Consider the following 12442-nt stretch of genomic DNA (forward strand, 5'->3'; position numbering starts at 1 on the left):
GGACATATCAAAAGTTTTGAACAACATGATGTACTATATGTGTGCAGCAGGTTGTAAAGTAATAGGACCTAAGCAAATCAATATAAGGTTTTTATTCTGTATTATTTAAATTCCTGTTTACTTTGGATTTATTAGTCCAGTGGGCAGTCCATATCAATGAAGGACAACCTACTGTTAACCCCAGTCAATCTGGCATCTATGCCACAAGTTACTCATTGGCCGGTACACACCACAAGGGGGCGCACATTCTCAATAGACATTGCTTTTAGACCACCGGGCATATACCCACCATTAATATAAGCATATTGCAAAATATAATGCATATATGGCAGGAAATAAATAAATATTAATTTTTTATTCTTTATATAATATCCGGTATGACATCTGTACATCTGAAGCAAAACAAATATAAATAGACATAAGTGAGATACAGTACAGTATCAAAACTGTTATCATTTATAATATGACTGTGATATTCTATTTAAAAGCCGACTCTGATGACATCACACCGTACAGCAGTTTAGGAGGAGTTTCAGCATGGTATCAAGTGTCTGTGTGTCAAGGTACAATTCCCTGACACTAGCTTGTCTATATTCTGTGTTTTGTCTTTTTGGCTGACTTTCACTTCATTCTTGGATTTTGCCTTTATCCCGTTTCCTCTGGTTTGTTGCCTACTGCCGGATCTCTGGCTCATCTTCTGGTTACATCTTTGTCTTCTCTTCTTGTTTTATTACTCCGCTGATCGCTATTCTGGTATCAACCTTTGGAATTGTTGCTGACTACGCTTCTGAATTTACTTCGGACGTCCCTACCAAAGTGCCCACCAGTAATTACTCTGGGGATGATTTTCTGGAATTACACCTGGCAAAAACCAAAAAGTTCTAGAGTGAAGAATGGGAAAATTAATTAGACTCTGCACCTTACTGTCCTTTTACATCGGTCTATTTTGGCTGTAAAAACGAGTACCGATCAACGAGACAACTCGTTGATCGGCTTTGTTTTCCTCCTTTCACAAGGAGCTACAATCAGTAAAGTATGGGGGACAGGTGATCATAGTAATGATGTCAGCACAGTGGGATGTGCTGCCGACAACGAAAACATTTTGTGTTGCATAAACTATGTGATCAGCCGATCGACAAGCCTTTGCTCGTTCTTCGGCTGATCATTGCCCTGTTTACACAACAGAAGGAGAGTTCATATGAACGTTTGTTTGCCCGATCCTTGACCCGTGTAAAAGGGCCTTTAGTTTAGTCAGCACTAAACTAATTGATGTTCAAGCATCTTCTCTGGTGAGAGTCGTAACAGTCAGGCTTCATGCACACGACCGTGCCCGTAATTACGACCCGTAATTACGAGCACGGCCGGCTGTTTTTACGAGCCGTGCTCCCATTATAAAGTATAGGAGCACGGTCCATAAAATATAAAAATAGGACATATACTATTTTTTTCGGCAGGTTTCTACAGCAGGGATACCCTCCCGTAGACATACGGGAAGGTGTCCGTCGGCCATAGAAATTAATGGGCCTGTAATTACGGTCGTGTGCATGGGGCCAATAAGGATCGTCTATAAACTCACAAAGATTGTCTGGCAATAATTTGGATAGATCCTATTTTCATCCACACATCTGGTTGAGATGATTTTCAACCATGTCTTCTGCACTTACTATTCGCCTAACCCTAACCCTAACCTGTAATTGACTAAACGGTAGAGAATTTAACATAGATGTAAGGTGACTTTTCTTTACTGAACCAATCTGTTATAATTGTACCCTCCTGTAATTGAACTGGGGTATCCAGAAACGAGTAAAGAAGTATCAGAATAGGTCATAGTGAATTATGTCCCATCAATATTGTTCAAAAACTCTAGTTTGACTGAAAAGACAGTGGTGTCCTTGATATGAGTCATATCCGTCTAAACAATTTGTGCAAATCCAAATCAGACTGAAATCTATACACATTAATTATAGGACAAAAGGACAGTCCCCTATTCAGAACAATAATTTGTGTATCTATAAGTGGAAGCAAAGTTTTATTTACCCCCAAGGTTAATGATTTTTCCTTCTAGTGGGATATTAGCAATTGAACTTGTGAATGTTTTCTTTTGTGACTTACGCTGTTTGGCTCTTGAATGGTTCTTGCATGTGTTCGCCTCCTCCTCCTGTCGATTTTAGGATTTTAGTCCCTCCTAAAAAAAAAAAGCCCATATTAGTGTATTGATCAATAGAAAATTCAGTCAGTTGCAAACTTATTCAACATTACCCACATTTAAGTTTAGTCCATTCCTCAAAGGTCTTATCACATCAATAACCTCCAATTGCCAACCATATATCCTCCTTAAAGCATAATCATCCAAATCTTTTTGCCATTTTTGGTTTTCTCAATTTATGTTAAATTTTTTTACAAAAGTAAATCTTTAAATCCCTGTAATTCTTGTGGTTGATATCATACTCAAAACTTTATCATTGTTGCATTTGGGGCTGCGTAGCCTCAGATTGGTCAAAGTGAGCATGCTGACCCCTGTCCACCGCCGAAGGCAACTACAATGGGAATGTGAGGATCAAAACTTGACCACGTAGCAATGGAAGAAGGTGTCCTGGTCTGATAAATAACATTTTCTTTTACATTATGTGGGAGGTCAGGTGCGTGTGCATCGTCTTACCAGGGGAGGAGATTACACCAGAATGTACTATGAGGAGAAGGCAAGCCGCCAGAGGCAGCGTGATGCTCTGCTGCTCAATGTTGTGCCGGGATACCTTGGGTTCTAGCATTCATGTTGACACGTACCACCTACCTAAACAATGTTGCAGACAAGTATACCTCTTCATGGTACTGGTATTCCCTAGTAGCAGTGGTCTCTTCCAGCAAGATAATGCCCCTGCCAAACTGCAGAAATGTTCAGAAATGGTTTGAGGAACATGACAAAAAGTTCAAGGTGTTGCCCAAGATCTCAATCCGATTGAGCATCTGTGGGGGGTACTGAAAAAACTGATCCATGGAGTCTCCACCTCACAATTTACAGAACTTAAAGTATCTGCTGCTAATGTCTTGATACCAGATACCACAAAATACTTTCAAAGGTCTTGTGGAGTCCATGCCTCACTTGGTCAGAGCGGTTTTGGGGGCACGATGGGGAACTACACAATATTAGGTAGGTGGTTGTAATTTTATGGCTGATCCGTGTAAATAGTGTTGTAAATCCTTCAATATCAATATATGCTTCCATACAGTATCAATCAATATACGGTTGCATACAGCACACAGGCTATATAATGTGGTGAAGTCATTTTCATATCATATACAAAACAGAAAAAGGCCATAAATACATACAGAAGAATGTAATAAACAGGTCCATAATATTAATATACCATTGTGCATTATTACTATGGGTAAGGCTTCGTTCACATCTGCATCATGGTCCAGTTCTGACGTTCCTTCAGAGCTTCCCGTCAGAACGGGACCCTGACTGAAACAAATGGAAACCATATGTTTCCGTTTGCATTACCATTGATTTCAATGGTGATGGATCCAGTGCCATTGGTTTCCGTTTGTCTCAGTTGTGCAAGCGTTACGTCGTTTTGACAGAATCAATACCGTAGTCGACTGCGCTATTCATTCCATCAAAACAACGAAACCCTTACACAACTGAGACAAACGGAAACCATTGGCACCGGATTTGTCACCATTGAAATCAATGGTGATGCAAACGGAAACATATGGTTTCCGTTTGTTTCAGTCAGGGTCCCGTTCTGACGGAAAGCTCCGACAGAACGTCAGAACGAGACCCTAACGCAGATGTGAACGAAGCCTTATTAGTAACAGAAATACACTAACAAACACTAAGTGCTATTATTGGTTGCTACGACTTTGGGTTTCCAAAGAGATCGGATGAAGTCAGTCCTTCATGGAATTAAACTATGGGTTACTAATCTACGTAAACCTTTCCACTGCATCCCTCATTATTTCACTTAGTCACTCCAGCAAACACACATTATTTATTTTGGCCACTATGCCAGATTAAGACAAGGACATATTTTTTTCTTCTGGCTCTTATATATAGATGTGCAAGGCCCAGCATGTGCAGGATACAGAGACCTAAGAGGATTTTCATAATAACCTTATACATTGGAATAGAACAATGTGCTGTGGGTTTAAAGTTCATGAATACCCCAGTATTCTTCACTTTTTTCCTGTTACTGTCAGATTTCAAAGAATCACAATTCAGTATATTAATGTATTTATAAAGTATATGATTGAAGTCATATTGGTTCATATAAAACAGAGTAGAAATTAAATATATAGACATACGAGGTGCATCCCAAAAGTAATGAGCATGATATCCCCAAAAAATCCTTTTATTAAAAAAAACCATACAATTAGGCCTCATGCACACGACCGTAGCCGCGGAGTGTCATCCGTGTCAAATGGTGTTGTTTCAGGTGAGTTTTGATTAACAAAAAAAATTACACGGTGCCAAGTCAGGGCTATAGGGTGGGTGAGGAAGCGTAGGGATATTTTTTTTTGTGCCAAAATCTCCCTCACAGGCTATGATTTGTGACTCGACGCATTTTCATGGTGGAGGATCCACGTTTTGGCAATGTCAGAGCGTACTTGCAAAACCCTTGTCCTCAAACGCTCCAGGACCTGTAGGTAAAAAGTCTGATTGACTGTCCTGGTGGTACAAATTCTTTGTGAACAACTCCTTGACAGTCCAAAAAAACGATGAGCATTGATTTGACCCTCAATTTGCTCATGCACGCTTTCTTCGGTCGAGGGGAATTTGGAGTGTGCCATCTGAACTCTGTCTTTTTGTTTCAGGATCGTATTAAAAAATCCAGTAATCACTCTAAGCAAAAATTTGGGCTCATTTGTATCACGGTCCAACAGTTCTTGGGAAATTAACTGACGATTCTCCTTCTGCTCATCAGGCAAGTTTTTTTTAGGCAAGTTTTGCACAAATTTTCCTCAACTGAGGATGGTCTGGCCATATACTTGAGATACCCCTGCAACAACCTCCACAGGGGCGTAGCTAGGGGGGGGCAAGCGGGGCATGTGCCCCGGGCGCAGTTCAGAGGGGGGCGCCAGCGCCACCTCCTCCTGCACTATAATTGTACCTGTGTTGCAAGGACACAGGTACAATTAGAAGCAATGAATGACCGGGCACGTTCCGTGCCCGGCCATTCAGCGCCTTTCCACGAATGAAGCGACTGGTACCTTTTGTACCAGTGACGCTTCCGTCGATGAAAGGCGCTGACTGACTGACAAGGAAAGTCATCCTGCCCAGCCAATCAGCGCCTTTCATAGACGCTGTGTTCAACCCCCTGGAGACCTGCGCAGAAGAGAGCAGGTCTCCATGGCTGCCGGACGGCGTGGGAGCGGGAATAATGTGAGTTTGACATTTTTATTTTATTTTTAAATTGTAATAGAAGTGTGGCTGTATCTGCGGAGGGACTATATCTACAGGGGGACTTTGTCTACACGGGGGACTTTATGTACGGGGGGTGTCTATCTACAGGGGGACTATATCTACAGGGCTGGGCTATATACAGGGGGACTGTATCTACAGGGCTGGGCTATATACAGGGGGACTATATCTGCTGGGCTATATACAGGGGGACTATATCTACAGGGGGGCTATATACAGGGGGACTATATCTACAGGGGGGCTCTATACAGGGGGACTATATCTACAGGGCTGGGCTATATACAGGGGGACTACATCTGCTGGGCTATATACAGGGGGACTATATCTACAGGGGGCTATATACAGGGGGACTATATCTACAGGGGGCTATATACAGGGGGACTATATCTACAGGGCTGGGCTATATACAGGGGGACTATATCTGCTGGGATATCTACAGGGGGGCTATATCTACAGGGGGACTATATCTACAGGGGGGCTATATACAGGGGGACTATATCTACAGGGCTGGGCTATATACAGGGGGACTATATCTGCTGGGCTATATACAGGGGGACTATATCTACAGGGGGGCTATATACAGGGGGACTATATCTACAGGGGGGCTATATACAGGGGGACTATATCTACAGGGCTGGGCTATATACAGGGGGACTATATCTGCTGGGCTATATACAGGGGGACTATATCTACAGGGGGCTATATACAGGGCTACTATATCTACAGGGGGGCTATATACTGGAGTGGGCTGTCTATAGAGCACCATATACAGGGGTGAGCTATATAGTATATAGCCCCCTGTAGATATAGCCCACCCCTGTATATTTTGCTCCATAGATAGCCCCCCCTGTAGATATAGTCGCCCTGTATATAGCCCAGCCCTGTAGATATAGCCCCCTGTAGATATATTCCCCCTGTAGATATATTCCCCCTGTATATAGCCCACCCCTGTATATAGCCCACCCTGTAGATATAGCCCCCCTATGTATAGCCCCCCCTGTATATAGCCCCCTCTGTAGATATAGCCCACCCCTGTAGATATAGCCCCCCTGTGTATATCCCAGCCCTGTGTATAGCCCAGCCCTGTAGATATAGCCCAGCCCTGTAGATATAGCCCAGCCCTGTAGATATGGTCCCCCTGTAGATATGGTCCCCCTGTAGATATGGTCCCCCTGTAGATATGGTCCCCCTGTAGATAGCCCACCCCTGTAGATAGCCCACCCCTGTAGATATAGTCCCCCTGTAGATATAGTCCCCCTGTAGATATAGTCCCCCTGTAGATATAGCCCACCCCTGTATATAGTCCCCCTGTAGATATAGCCCACCCCTGTATATAGTATCCCACAAATAGCTCCCCCTATAGTGCTCCACAGAAAGCCCACCCCTGTATATAGCCCCCTTGTACATATAGTCCACCCCTGTATATAGTGCTCCACAGATAGCCCACCCTTGTATATAGTATATACAGGGGTGGGCTATCTGTGGAGCACTATATACAGGGGTGGACTATCTAGTGGAGCACTATATACAGGGGTGGACTATATGTACAAGGGAGGGCTATATACAGGGGTGGGCTATCTGTGAAACACTATATACAGGGGTGGATTATATGTGGAGCACTATATACAGGGGTGGGCTATATCTACAGGGGGCTACTTACATGGTTGGGCTATCTGTAGAGCACTATAGGGGGAGTTATTTGTGGGACACTATATACAGAGGTGGGCTATATGGGGGCACTATCTACAGGGGCTCTATGGCAGGCACTATCTACAGGGGGCTCTATGGCAAGCACTATCTACAGGGGGCTCTATGGCAGGCACTATCTACAGGGGGCACAGTGTGTGTGTGGGGCATGGTGTATGGTGCTATTATAATTAGAGGTGCAGTGTATAGCGCTATTATATTTAGGCGCGTAGTGTGTGGTATAATGATAACTTTATATTTATTTATAGGTGCAGAAATGTTGGAAAAGTGAGAAGCTGAAGACATGTGAGCGGCAAACTGCAGAAATGGACCGGGAGAAGTCATCATAGAGGTCTGGACCAAATGGAGAAAAAGAACTAGAATCTGAGACGTCACCGGTGAGTCACTTAATGTAAATGTTCACTCTGCCTCTAATCAGCACTGTAGTCACTGTATGATCTGCAGCGAGATGATGGGTGGTATGATTATGATAGGATTTATTTTTTGTGAAACGGCATCTCCCAGCATATCCTTACCATTGTTCGGGCTATGCTGGGAGCTGTAGTTTTACGCCGTACAAACCTATACGGCAGGGGTTGCACTAACTTGAGCTGTATTTGTGCTGGTGTTGTATATATGTACCGAGCTTGGTTCTGGTGTTGTGTATAGAACCATATTGCTTGTGAAATGTACAAATAATTTTATGCTCGCGTTACATAAAAAGAAATGACACGTCGATTGGTAGAGAAAACAAACACGGCGAGGGGGAAGGAGATGTCGGGAAAGAGGTTGGTGGTGGGGGGGGGGGGCGCCAAACTGAATCTTTGCCCCGGGTGCTGGAGAACCTAGCTACGCTTCTGACCTCCATCCCCACTTTTTCTCACACAACCCTCATGGGGAACCTAAAAAAATCCTTCATTACTTTTGGGACGAACCTCGTATCCTAATTTGTTTAAGCTTTAGAGGCAGGATTAATATCTGAATAGAACTACGGAGGGATATAATCTATCTTGTCTGTATATAGAATATGAGTTGTATTAATAGTTTATTTTAAAAATATTATATATTACATTATATAATATATAATACTTTAGTGCCTTCAATTCCTAATGAAAACTCATTCTTAATGAATACTCATTGTGGGAAGTAGCCTTATGAGAATTCCTATTGTGAGGGATCCTTGCATAGAACAGGATTGCGACATTAGGCTCTTACGTACAGCTTACCCCTGAACAAGTTCTCACTAAGAAGGGAATGGCTGCTTGAAATACTTCTCTCTTAGACAGAGTTCTGAATCGATATTAAAGGCAAATATTAACCACTTAACGACCGTCCACCGTCTTGACGGCAGACGGTGCAGGTACTTAGTCTACAGCGACGTCTTTTGGCATCGCTGTAGAAGAGGCTGATGAGCGCTCATCCTCTAAGCAGGGACCGTAACTAACAGCTCCTGATCTTAGAGCAGCCTGCTAAATGCAGCTGGGGTCGGAAAACATTCAGACCCCAGCTGTTTAACCCTTTGATTGCTGCGGTCCATGAACTTCCCTCTTTGATCGCGTCAAAAATTTCTTGCAGCCAGTTTTTTTACGTTTCTGCCAACCCCTTTAAAGAGGATCTGTCAGTTTTCCTGACATGTCTTTTTTAGTACATACTAATATGAAATAGCAATGCTTGATCATGACCTCAGATCGGGAGCGGTTGACCCCACAAGGACGGAAAATTGCTAGACAGCAGAAGCACTTAGCCATAGCGGAGTGATCTACTGAAGAGTCGTCTGGGTGTCTAAGGATTAGAAAGAAGTGTGGCAGCTAGCATTGCCGGAGAATGAGGTGGAGAGGATGTGTCAGCCCCTACACGAGGTTAGAGGACACGAGGACAAAGGCTTTGGTCCAGATCAATTTCTACAAGATCAGTGCCATAGTAGAACAGATATGTCATGCGTATGTAAACTTCGTAATCTATTAGGGTCAACTGCAGAATACCGTGCCCTAGACCATAAGCGCTGGAGAACCGCTAGATCTCCTAACAATGGACTTCCTGAGTAGACAAGAAGTAACCTCCTGGTATAAATATGGACTGGTCTGTGTGGATCACTGTCTGTATGCAACCATGATTACTACCAAAGACAAGGCGACGCCAACAATTGCTCGACTGTTATGGACTCATTTTATTCGGCCTTATCGGTGACCTCAAAGACTTTTGACCGACCAGGGCCCGAAATTTTAGTCTCAGTTGGCTGCGAATTTCTTGCAGTTTCCTGCGGATTTGCTGCGGATTTAGCCTAACAGTGGAACAAGGAAGGAGGCAGAAGCAAGTCAGGAGAAAGCCAAGGTCAATATCCAGCAGTAGTACAATGAGTCCTAGAACTGCAGGAAAAAAAGGTAGTCAAACAATCCAGAGGTAAGCAACAGGTAAAGAGGCAGATTAGGTGAGAATCCAGAAGCAGGGTCAGGTTAAAATCCAAGGTCAATATCCAGCACGTGTCGAGCAGCATCTCCACCTCGGACTCTATTGCGATGGCTGGCGTGACATGACAGCGCAGGAGAGAAGCGAGCTAAGTACATAAAATACATTATATAACCTCAGTGACAACTTTCATAAGTTATAAAGGACCACTGCCCTCATTTCCTTATGACATTCCCTCCAGATTTACCGGTCAAGGACCACTGCATGCACTCCTTCATAGTCTGTCCTAATGTACCCACCTCCAGTTGCTGTTCACTTACTCCGCTTACACTTTGCTTTGCAGAGGGTGTTCGAGAAAGAGAGTTTTAAATCAAATGGTCACCCATAATAATAATAATAATGTAAGAAAATATAACCCCTGCAGGATTTCAAGAGAGACTAAGGCTAAATACTAGCATCTCAGCCACCATCTCCACTCTTGCTGTAACTCAAACAGGAGGTCCTATCAGGTGACCTGGCTGTAATTTTGGTAGCCTTTCATAATAATCGGTTGCATTTGGGACTAATTTAGTTGTAGCATGGAGCCCTGTGGATTGGACATTCCAGGCTCGATATTCACAGCCTATCACAGTGATTCAAATTTTTGAGAACCAAAAGAAAATAATCACTTATCCCAATAGCTACCATAAGCAAATTCTTTGTATGAGCAAAAGAGAATTATAGTGTTACCCAAATACTCAACTCATTTGTTATCTAACAGTTATATTTTTAGCTAGATATAAAATCTATCTGGCGCCAAGCACCCATTGTCACATAATAGAATTGACTCCAAGGTCAATAACAGAATTAAAAAGCAAAGCCGAGGACTTGGATTAAATCGAGGACTTTCAGTGATAGAACAAGTAAAATTCTGTTTAACTACTTCCCAGAGATACTAATTGAACTCAACTTCAGCTCTGGTGACCTCAGAATGTCCTGTCTACTATTTCACACTTTAGTTTTCTAAAGCACACGTTCATGATTTCTGTGATGGTATCTATCGATCATTTTGCTGGCCATAGATTTTCCCATTTTCATTAAAACTGTACCAACCATAATTGTCTTTCGAGTTTAAATAGTTAAACTGGGACTGATGGTGAAACTAAATGAGGTCAGGTCACAAGTAACGCCAGGGACAATGGAGCTGTCCAATCAGCACCCGCGGACTGCACCGCTTTGTCAATAAGAGGTTTTCAGCATGCCATCAAGTCAGTCCAATGGGGAACAGGATAGAAGGAGGACCACACAGAAGTTGGTGAACCATAGGGCAATGGGAAAAAAAAGGAAAACAGAGGACTTTGAACTTAGCGGTGGGGACAGATGAGATTGTGTAGAAGTAAACTTCCCAACCACGGAAGTGAGAGGCAGACAGACATCTTATAGCTCTTGTCCATATTGGAATTCTAAAGCAAAGGCTACTTCATTAGACAGGCAGGTTGATAAATAGAAAAATTAGCCCGTACTAGGAGAATGTCAGATCCACGATCCACGAATGTTGTCCCTCACAGCCAGCAAGTCTAACAATGCCTTTGGGACAGAGGAGCTGGCATTTTCTTTGTGCCTAGTGGAAGTCGTCCGACACCAAATAAGCTGCTGCTTATAAATTACAAATAAAATGCATTGACTTTTTATGACAATTGTGCTGTATTCCACTTGTGGACTATAACTATGCTACATATTAGGTGATCACTACAACCCTACTAAATGTTCTGTTTGGATTAGCATTGGGCAAAATACTTTTTGTGGAACGCAAACGTCCATCTGGATTACAATTACCTACATTATGTCTGAATTGCAAAAATCAAGAAACAAATTACAACTTTATGTTGCCTTAAAGAGGATCTGTCACCAGATTTGACGATACAAACTGCATACATTATTAAGTAGATCTGTTAGACCTGATGAGACTTGTGTACTTACTTTGAAAACCTATGCCAGAATGGCTGTATAATCCTTTCTCAAAGTTTTCCCACCTGATGTTAAAATGAACATTTTTTGAGACGGATTCTCACATTTATTTTCAAAGTACACCAGCTTCATCAGGTAAGATATCTATTTAATAATATATTCGGTTTGTATTGGGAAATCTGGTGACAGATCCTCTTTAAAGACTACCATCAATTGTTGCTGTGTGATCAATAAGTATTGTTTCAATGGAGCCATGAATGACTGTGTATTCCTGTTACCGCTTCACCAACTAAATCTGAACTATCCAAACTTCTAGCTCTAGAGTCATAAAATTATGTAGGAAAATGCCAATCAAAAATTACTATTACAAAGTAATCATATATGTTCTATATTTATAATAGAAAAAAGGGGGGGAGGAAGCCTCCAGCTCACCTGATACATAGCTTTGTATCATTGACTGCGCACGGATCCTCATGTCGGCACACGATGGGTAGACAGCAGTGAAGGAAAAAATTTGGGTCCAGCGCTGATGTAGATAAAATAGAAACTATTTCTAAGTTTTAATGGGTCATTGTTAAAAACTATTGTGTTACTTGCTACTATTACATATTTTCTAAATGTAGTTTTACCACAATTTATGTCTATGGGGGGGGGGCACATGCTAGAAAAACACCAAACCCAGAGTATGTTGCATTTTTTGGGGGGGAGGGGGGGGGATAAAAGAAAGACCAAATAAATTTTACAAACCAAAATGCCAAATCTCATAATTTCCTATTGACAAGTACCTACAGTGAAGGAAATAAGTATTTGATCCCTTGCTGATTTTGTAAGTTTGCCCACTGTCAAAGACATGAACAGTCTATAATTTTTAGGCTAGGTTAATTTTACCAGTGAGAGATAGATTATATTTAAAAAAAAAAAACAGAAAATCACATAGTCAAAATTATATATATTTATTTGCATTGTGCACAGAGAAATAAG

General features: G+C 42.2%; 1 long non-coding RNA gene across 1 annotated transcript; it reads right to left on the reverse strand.

The window, feature by feature from the left end:
• Positions 1-473: 473 nt before the first annotated feature.
• Positions 474-11982, reverse strand: LOC142666744 (uncharacterized). The gene is made up of 3 exons (XR_012851725.1): positions 11894-11982; positions 2113-2185; positions 474-861 (listed from the first exon to the last, which is right to left on the reverse strand). It is a non-coding gene; the product is annotated as an uncharacterized LOC142666744 (long non-coding RNA).
• Positions 11983-12442: the final 460 nt, after the last annotated feature.

This window comes from Rhinoderma darwinii, chromosome 13, assembly GCF_050947455.1.
Source record: "Rhinoderma darwinii isolate aRhiDar2 chromosome 13, aRhiDar2.hap1, whole genome shotgun sequence".
Classification (NCBI taxonomy): Eukaryota; Metazoa; Chordata; class Amphibia; order Anura; family Rhinodermatidae; genus Rhinoderma; species Rhinoderma darwinii.